The sequence below is a fragment of the Helianthus annuus genome, chromosome 14, assembly GCF_002127325.2.
Source record: "Helianthus annuus cultivar XRQ/B chromosome 14, HanXRQr2.0-SUNRISE, whole genome shotgun sequence".
NCBI lineage: Eukaryota > Viridiplantae > Streptophyta > Magnoliopsida > Asterales > Asteraceae > Helianthus > Helianthus annuus.
Window position 1 is genome coordinate 83,927,269 of NC_035446.2, and position 9,104 is coordinate 83,936,372.

Here is a 9,104-nt window from a genome sequence, read left to right on the forward strand (position 1 = left end):
CCGAGGCTCTCTACGGACGCAAGTGTCGATCGCCATTATGCTGGGCAGATGCAGGTCCAAGAACGCATCAAGGTGGCTCGTGATTAACAAAAGAGTTATGCGGACCAAAGACGGAAACCCTTGGAATTTGAAGTGGGTGATATGGTTTTGTTAAAAATTTCACCTTGGAAAGGGGTGGCACGCTTTGGGAAGCGTGGCAAGTTGAACCCATGTTACATCGGACCGTTCAGAATTTTGGAAACGGTTGGTTCTATAGCATACAAGTTGGAGCTGCCAGAGGAACTAAATGGTGTTCATGATACATTCCATGTATCTAATCTGAAGAAAAGTCCAACTCAAGAGACAATGGTCATCCCTGCGGATGAAGTTCACATTGACGATACACTTCATTTCACCGAAGAACCCGTTAAGGTTACAAATTGGAAGGTTAACAAGACTCGGAGGAGTAGTGTTAAGCTTGTCAAGGTTCGTTGGAACGCACGTCACGGCCCAAAGTTTACTTGGGAGCGTGAAGATTGTTTGAAAGAAAAATACCCGCATTTGTTCTCCAACACCCCTGCAACTAATAGTAAAGCCTAAAATTTCGGGATGAAATTTTCTTAACAGGGGGAGAATGTGACAACTGTCAAAATTCCAGGTATCCGTACAAATATTAAACAGTAATTATGACTTAATGACTGTGCTGATTTACAATCAATGACTTGAATTGCTTTCTAATTATTGTTATCATACATACATGTTCATCACATATTGCTTAATATCATATCATTATTGCATGAGAACCTTATTGATTGAAATGATGCACGAAACAAAGTTAGCATAGTTATCAGACAAATCAGAAAAATGCTGACGGAGTTCAGTACATAGACAGACATGGTATTGAGACACAGAATGAGCCAGAAACCAAGAGTTACACTAGTATAGTGTGTAGGAAAGTAAGGATCATAAAACTGCCTTCCTAGTGATAGTTTAAGTGCCAGAAAGTGCCTAAAACTCACATAAACTGCAGAATTCTGCAGAAAACTGCAAAATTCAGCATTTAAACACTCTAATATCATCAGAAATATGGTTAAATGGTCCAGAATACTTTCCTAAGTATCAGGAATCAAAACTGTCACAAAAGGTAACATAAAGCACACTAAACTGCATAGTTTAGCACCTTAACGAACCGGTAACCAACCGAACAACCGGACACTACCCGAAACACCAAATTTTCACTAAAAGCACTGTTTTAACATTACCAAGCTAGTTATGGTCCCTGAACATCATAACACACTATATAACATCTAGTAACTAAATAACCTAACTAAATACTAGCTTTTCAACTATGTAAACTAACTAATAGTTAACCCCTAATCTAGACCCCCCACCTATAATCGGCCAACATGTGGCCCCGCTATTGATTTTATTTGTTTATAAAAATAGATCATGTCTTGATCTTTTGTTGACATATTAACCATTAAAAATCTCTTTGTTGGAAGATATAAGGATTAACCCTTAGAGCATAACTTACCATTCTCATTCTACACAACACACACACACTTCTCTTCTTCCCCTCTCCCTCATTCTCGGCCGAAGACACCACCATCATCATCAATCATCTTCCATCCATTCTACATATATACAAAGGTGGAAGTTGAAGGACCTCTCACACAAGCTTTTATCTATCTCATTTTCATCTAGTGATCATCCCTAGCCTTGAGCTAGTTGTGACAACCGTCAAAAATCCAGGTATCCATACAATTTAATTAACCATGATTAGTGCTTAATGACTGTGTTGAATTACAAATGACTACTTTCTGATTACTGCATTATACTTACATGTGCATCACATATTGCATAATGTCACATCATATTTACATACAAACCATATTGACATAAATGATGCACAAAGCACAGCTAGCACAGTTAGCGGATAACTCAGAAAAATGCTGACGAAGTTCAGTAGATAGACAGACAGTGTTTTGAGACCTAGTAAGGGCCAGAGACTAAGTACTACATTAGTATGGTGTGTAGGGAAGTAAGGACCACAAAACTGCATTCCTAAGTGATAGTTTAAGTGCCGGAAAGTGCCTAAAACCCACATAAAGTGCTGAATTTAGCATAATTCAGCAAAAATCAGCTTTTTTTAACAAGCTTGTTACATGCAAAAATATGACTAAATGGTCCTGAATGCTTTCCTAAGTGTCGGGAATTAAAAGTGTCACTAAAGGGTACATAAAGAACACTAAACGGTATAGTTTGACACTTTAACGAACCGGTATCTAACCGAACAACCGGACACCACCCAAAACATCAAAATTATATTAGAAGCATTATTTTAATGTTTCCAAGCTAGTTATGATCCCCGAACACCCTAACACACTATATAACACATCATATGCATAAACACTAAACATCACCCTTAGAATCTAACCATCTAACTTAACTATCCATTAAACCCCAACCAAGACCTCCCCCCTTCTAATTGACGGTCACAAGTGGGTCCCCCACTTGTGATTTCTTTTGATTTCATTAGATCTCATGAAGATTGATTAGAGATCTTGTATGTACTATTAATGACACATTATCCATCGGATAAAACTTAAATATGGTTATAAGAAGGATTAAGCTCATTCATCTCTCACACACCATCTTTCTCCTTCCCTTCTTCCCCCTCTCGGCCGAACACCATCAACCATACCACCACCATTGTCAAGCTTTGATCATCCATTTCAAGTTCATCACAAGGTGTAACAACTGCCACTAAAATCCATAATTAGGATGGTAATTAGCTATTAAGGCAACCCTAATTGAGAAACCCAAGTAATTCCGCATAAACCCTAAAATTTTCATAACAATCGGAATCAGGATCAGGGCCCCTAAAACTCAGGGGGGTTAAACCCTAGTGGACGTTTATCCTCTAAATTTGTTGTAGAAACGAAATTTGTTCGTTTAACTTACTCAGCAAGGCTATCTAGGACACGAAACAACCTAGGCTAAGAAATAGACCCGTCGCGCCACGCGACGGGTATACATGTCTTCTTCGCGTGGCGCGAGGGAGGACATTTTTCAGGTATAAATAGGGGACGTTGGCACTTGAATTTTGGTGTTCATTCGACGTCCAAATTCTCTGTAACCATCAAGTTATAGACGAAACAGTTCACAACACACACACGATTATCGAAACGCTGCCGCAATCAGGGTAATAACTCGATCGCTATTACGATTCAACGTCCGATCGATTATAACTATCCAACGATAGTCCAGGTGCTGCTCAATTGAGCTTGTACTTTGATTATTCGTCGTGATTTCGACTTGAATATTAGAGTGCTGTTCGAATTCGGACTATGCTCTGTTATTCATTGTGAATCCGATTGAATTACCGAGTATTGCACTGATTAATCGTTGTGAAGGTTTAATCTCGTGAATTGACGTAATTACTGTATTAGTTACTAACCTGCCTGTGTGTGTATTGTGTTAAATTAGGTTTAATCAAGACTAATCAGTAGGCTTATATCTATTGCTCGTTAATCTGCAATGTGAGTCATTCTTCTTTTTAAATTGTTTTCTCACCGTTTGTGAGTAAGTATTACAATACCTCAAATTATTTTCAAGGTTATAATTACAGGGATTAAGTCTTTGTAATCACCAAATTACAGCTGGTATGTGGGGTATTGTGCACATTACTATTGTTATCACTCTATGTGAGTGAGTATTACTCTGTGTGAGTGAACCGTCACTATTTGGGGCGACGGGACCCAATAGTGGTATGACCACAGTCACAGATCCGGTCGAGTGACAAATACCCATTCTTGATAATTGGTTGATAGAAACATTGTAATCGCTCTTAATACTGTAAATTAATAACTAACGGGTCGTTTTAGAAAACAGAATGAGTCACTCAGTATTTCCCCGCTGACAAAACCTTTTTCAAACATGTTTCAGGTGATCTGTGTGATCCAGGAAAAGTGCAGTAAAGCACTATCAAGCTCAGGGAAGTGGCTCATTGTAAATAAATAAAACATGTTTTGCAAAAATAAAGATTTCTGTGTGAAATCAACTTATTGTAAATTTTGGGATTTATCCCTTAAAACTTTGTGTAATATATTAAACGAGCATTTTACGGTGAAAAGATCCTGTAATAAAAGACTTCCGCTGCCGCGTAAATTAAATACCACGGTATCACCGGGAACTGCCTCGCGGCCCCCGACTCCGTCCAGGGTGGGTCGGGGAGCCGTGACACAAGGTGCAAGAAGGTGTCTAAAGAAGCTTGGAGCCCTTGGAGATTGAAGGACCACTTCCATTTGCTTTTATCCATCACATTTACCATCTCCATCTTCTTGTGTTCTTCCCTAGCCCTTGTGCTAGTAGTAAGCTTCTTGTCACTTGAATCTACTTCTCATTTAGTTGGTTAAAAGATGATATGTGATGACAATCATGAGGAACACTAAAGAACATAATCAAGAAACATGAACATAAACTTGATATAGGATGAAATCTTGATGAAACAAAGTTGTTTATGTTATGAATGCTTGTTGATCATTGATTTGTTTGTAAAGATGATGGTGATCATCATAGCATCTTGCTAAATCATGATTAGAAACATAGTTTAGCAAGATGAGTAATGTAAGAAGTTGTAGGATGAAAGATCATCCACCCCTAAATCATGAACTTGAAAAGAATACTTGATTTCTTGAAAAATAATAATCAAAGTAAGTTGATAATCATATTGATCTAAGATTTATGAATGGTTTTCCAAAAAGAACCAAGTTCAAAATATGATTTTTAGTAGATCTTGGTTCTTACTTAAACATACATTATTTTTGGTGATAAAACAAGTGTAGAAACCCTTGTGAAGCAAGAAGATTTCATAAAGAAATGTTTTTGTAAAACATGTTTACATGTTGTAAACACCTAAATCTTTCAAGAATGAAACTTTTAAAGAAGTAAACACATTTTAAAGGGTAACTAGCCCTACTAAACACACTACCAAGTTACTACAAGTTTTTATGAAAGTTCAAGTTCATGTTGTTATGTAAATAGCATTGTTTTAGCACTTGGTAAGTGTTGGTTAAGTTGTTGATTGTTTGTGATGATTTTAAAAAGAAAATGATATGCTTTGATAGCATGGACACCTCCATTTTTAGTGGAAACTATGGCAAAATTTTCTAAAAATATAAACACTTAGAAAAATATTTTCTAACAAATATTTACAAGTGTATTTTAACTATGGTTTTCAATATAAACTTTGCCATAATTTTTGTAACAAAAATACAGATATTGGAGGTTGGTTTTTGTAAATAAAAATAACTAAATATGTATTTGAAAGGTATATATTTAGAAGACACATTGTGTGTGATTATTTGTATACTTTGTGTATTAGTTATATTATTTTAGGATTTGAAATAATATAACTTAACATATACCAAGAAATTTACAATCCAAAATATTCCGGAAAATACCGTTATAAATATATTTTTGGTAAGTAATCTTTTGGACATAAGGAATGAAAATATGATTTTTATGATTATTACAAAAGTTATATTATATTTTCGACAAAGAGAAAATATATTATTTTTGGGAAGTAAAAATATATTTTCTTGGAATATTTATAAGATATATGATTTTTGGGAAAAATATATATATTTTCTTGAAATACATTATTTTGGACAAAATAAGTTTAAATATATTTTCTAAAGTTAGACTTGAAGATATATTATTTTGGAACTACAAATACAAGAATACGAATACACATGTATAAGAGACCCCCATCCTTGGGAAGGAAATACAAATACAAATACAAATACAAATACTTGAGAAGTATTATTACAAAAATATTGTTTAACAGTTATTCCAAAATTTAATATAATTTAAAGTTAAAATAATTATTATTTTAACAAGTAATTATAACTTGGAATAATATGGAAGTTATAAAAGAGACGTAACTCAAAAACGTTAACTCTAAGTCAAGGCACGGCCCGTTCGTCTAATAGACATTAGTACATTGTAGGTAGTCGTGTTTGCTGAAGGAACGTAAGTTACGAGTACTAAAGACGCAAGACAGTGAGTTTATGTCCCCCTTTTCGTTTAACTATTTTCAGTTTTATAACTTCGGGGGTGAAATACATGTTACAATTATTTACAAACGTTTTATACATGGTATGGTTAGCTAAGGAGGGTTACTGCTTGATCGTGTGAGTGGTGGGTACAACACTTAAGGCCATTAATCCTCGTCTTAGGACCGAGGGACATGAGTGATAGATCTATTTGGGTGTAGCGAGCCCACACCCATGAGGACCAGGGTGGCCCATGTGGTGACTATGTCCACATACTAATGCCGTGGCAAAATCCGCAAGGTTTGAGTTTTCCTGCACCATTTCACACATACCATTGGCCTTGCAAACCATTGGTGATCTGTTTTTTCTTATTGCTACATACCAGGGCTTACATACATACAGACATACTTTAAAGGTTTATTCATACGCAAACACATGAACTCGCTCAACTTTTGTTGATGTTTCAAATTACTTGTATTTCAGGGAACTAAGTGGATCTGGCAGGTGTTTGCATGTTTCAAGCTACGTCATGAATAAAAGATGTCATCCAAAGTCATTAGGGTTTAGGAGATGTATCTTACTCCTGGACGAGATACATGGTTCTAAACTCGGTTTTATCTAAGGTCTTTTGGAGTCTACGTTTCAGACAATTTATGTTGTGGTATTTTCAACTTAATTTACGGATGAGCATCTTATGGTTTTATCATATAGTGTTGTTATGATTGATTGCTATGGTATTAAGAAAGTCACACCATAATCACGCTTCCGCAAAAGTCAGGGTGTGACAGCTTGGTATCAGAGCTTCGATCGTAGCGAACTAGGATTCTTTCTCGAGTCTAGACTACGATCATTAGGGCTCTCACGAAAATGTTTTCACAAACATGTTTTCATTGCATACACAAAATGCCCAGATCCAGGAGACAAACATTTTTACAAAAAAAAAAGGCACGAAACACATTTCAAGGTTTTGTTATGGTTCAGTCTGAGAGACTGGGTAGTTCGGTCTGAGAGACTGGGTAGTTCAGTCTGAGAAACTGGGGAGGTTTAGTCTGAGAGGATAGGTAGTTAAGTCTGAGTGGCTAGGTGGGATAGTCTGGGAAGACTAGGATGAACACATGTTTACATTGTTACTACTTATTTGATGATTGTTGATATATGTGCATATGTTGTGATTGTTTTGTTATAGACACCATGTCCTCATTTGAGAGTAGACTATCAGATACAGTTGACCCCATGGCCATAGTTTCGGACGATGAGAGTGTCCCAGACCCTGAGATTTTCACCTCTGACACTGAGAGTGACGATGATTTCCAGCCGTTTCAATTACGTGATTTTGGGGACGACATACCGCATGCTGATGGTCTACCTGACGAGGATCCATTTTTTGATTCCTATTCCTGACCAGGATCTTATCATCCTCGGATATCCCGATGATGAGCATGTCGTGGTCCCGATCCTCGCCCCTCTTCCTCATGCGGCTTTTCCTCTCGAGGATCTGCCTTTTGATGCCATGTCTGACGATGATATCGATCTTTTTATTGAGGGTCCCCCTGAGGATGCCCAGGGTGATGGAGCTCCAGTCGATGATGTCATTGCTGTTCCGCTTATTGAGATTCCTATCATTGAGATTTCATCTGATCATTCTGGTCCTGATTCTTTTGAGTCTGTATCATCCACCACTTTGCATGCACTGGGATTGCAACGTTACCCCACTGATTCTGATTCTAACACGGCTATGTCTGCCGCACCTGTTCCTCCACAGGACTTTGAGTTTGATGATGAGCCGGAGCATGAGATTGACTTTGTTCCCGACCATCAGCTTTTTGATGTACCCGCTGATCTCGAGCCGATACCCGTTGATCCTGAGCTGGCACCAACCGACCCTGAGCCTATGCTTGCACCCGAGCGTATACCTGCTCATGATCCTCTGCCTGAGCATGACCCTGTACCTGTTGGCATACCTGTTGTTGCACCACTTGTACCCGATCTGATCCCTGCAGCCGCTGACCATGCTCCTTTTGCTGATCAGATAGATCCCTGTTACGCATTCACCAGCAATGGGTGGATAGCGGACGATGATGACTTACCCCCTTTTGTTGAGCCTGTTACTCCCCCACCTGCACCTACACATGCACCTGTTGACGTTGCCCCGTTTCACCCACATGTGTCTGATATACACCGCACTGACTTGCCGATCACATTCTTACAGGATATCCCTCTACCCCGTCCAGGGGAAGGTCCATCCAGCCAGCAGCCTGGCCATGTTCCACTTGTGTCAGCAGCTTTTCCCTTCATGCCTCAGTTTACACCTGCTACTCATTTTGCCTCCGCACCCTCAGGCGAGCCACTCATATAGTTTCCGCCTAACACTATGCCAGTTTCTGATCCATACCATCCCTCCCACTTTATTGGCTACACGAGGGATGAGCTACTTCTGTCCTTGAAGCTTCAGCAAGAGATTTTGTGTCGTAGAGTCATGGAGCTAGAGAGGATTCCACGTCCTCCATCTTGTACATCTCAGTCTCCTTTCGCGACTCCACCTGCTCCTCTTCTGCCATACCCAGATTTTGACGTCTGATTTCTTACTATGGAGCAGCAGATTAGTTACCTGTTGCGTCGCGTTCATGCTCTTGAGGAGGAGTTAGCGCATGTGCGCAGTTTACTTTTCGTTCCTCTACCTCCTCTTCCTCCACCATCAGCATAGCAGGTTTTTGGTTTTATGCAGGTCGCTTACTTTTGATGAGAGTGTCGCTATTGAGCCCAGCGGCACACCCTTTTGAAGGCCACTTTTTGATTTTTTGACTGTTGTAGATTGATGGACGATTTGGACAAGGGTGATGTGACCCTGTAGTCCCTTTTGGATGTGATATGATACACTTGTAGAACTAAAACTGTAATCGTGGTCGATGATATATGAAAGCTCAATCGCAATATTCTCATTATATGCATTGTTGAATTACTTGCTTGTGTTATGATTGGGATGTTATGTGCTTACTTGCGTTGATAAATGCTATTACGTATACATGTCATGCGTTTACTATACTTATTATGACCTAACCGGTGCAA